Source organism: Frankliniella occidentalis, unplaced genomic scaffold, assembly GCF_000697945.3.
Source record: "Frankliniella occidentalis isolate FOCC.00 unplaced genomic scaffold, Focc_3.1 Scaffold221, whole genome shotgun sequence".
NCBI lineage: Eukaryota > Metazoa > Arthropoda > Insecta > Thysanoptera > Thripidae > Frankliniella > Frankliniella occidentalis.
The window spans coordinates 188,457-189,407 of record NW_026267347.1 but is presented as its reverse complement, the minus strand read 5'-3'; the positions used below and the strand labels follow the sequence as shown (position 1 = coordinate 189,407).

Here is a 951-nt window from a genome sequence, read left to right as displayed (position 1 = left end):
CCGCCCAATTCTCGCAGTGCGCAGCTAAATAGTGAATCGTGATCAGAAAAATTTGTACCTTCCGAATATCACATCGACAGAATTTGTACTCCTCTCAAACAACCTAAAAATTGGGTTCGAATTCGGCCCATCGCCTGCAGACCTCTGGCTAGGCAACCCAAACACACCCACCGCCCAATGGTCGTAGAAAGTTGTACGGCACGCCAAACATTTGCACTCAATTTGTACTCTCACCCTTTAATAGTTGTAGGGTCTGCACGCACAAACAAGTGGTACAGTCACATACTGCAGTAGGGCGAGGGCGGTGTACCCTCTGAATATTACATCGACAGAATGTGTACTGCTCTTCAACACCATAAAAATTGGGTTGGAATGTAGCCCATCGCCTACAGGCTTCTGGATAGGCAACCCACAACACTCCCACCGCCTAGTGAGCACACTGGAAATGCAATTGTGTGAATGTCGCACACTTGCAAATGCGTGAACATCCATTCGTACACTTAGTGGAGTAATAGTCTGAATTTTTTAGGAAAAATTCACACATTCTCCCCTCTAAGTGTACGAATGGATATTCACACAACTACAGGTGGAGTTCCCCAGTAGCGCCAACCGCATTAAATGCGCTTCAATGCGCATTGAAATGCACATAAAAGGTGTTACATTGGGGGCGCTTTTAAAGCGCATTACAACATTTAATACGCATTCAATGCGCATTAGGACACTCTACGCCCATTTAATGCGTCACCAATATGTCACCTTTTAGGTGCATTTCAATGCGCATTGAAGCGCATTTAATGCAGTAGCGCTTCTGGGGTGCACACTTGCAAGTAAGTTACTTGCAGTTGCACACTTGCAAGAATGTAACTTGCAGTTACACACTTGCAACTATGTAACTTTAAGTTGCACGCTTGCTAGTATTTAACTTGCGGTGTTGCACACATGCAAGTGTTA

General features: G+C 44.9%; 1 protein-coding gene across 1 annotated transcript in view; it reads left to right on the top strand.

Annotated features, from left to right (window-relative positions):
- LOC113214661 (uncharacterized) overlaps positions 1-951 on the top strand; it is a gene marked incomplete in the record, with an annotated part of 64,647 nt that overhangs the window by 57,268 nt on the left and 6,428 nt on the right.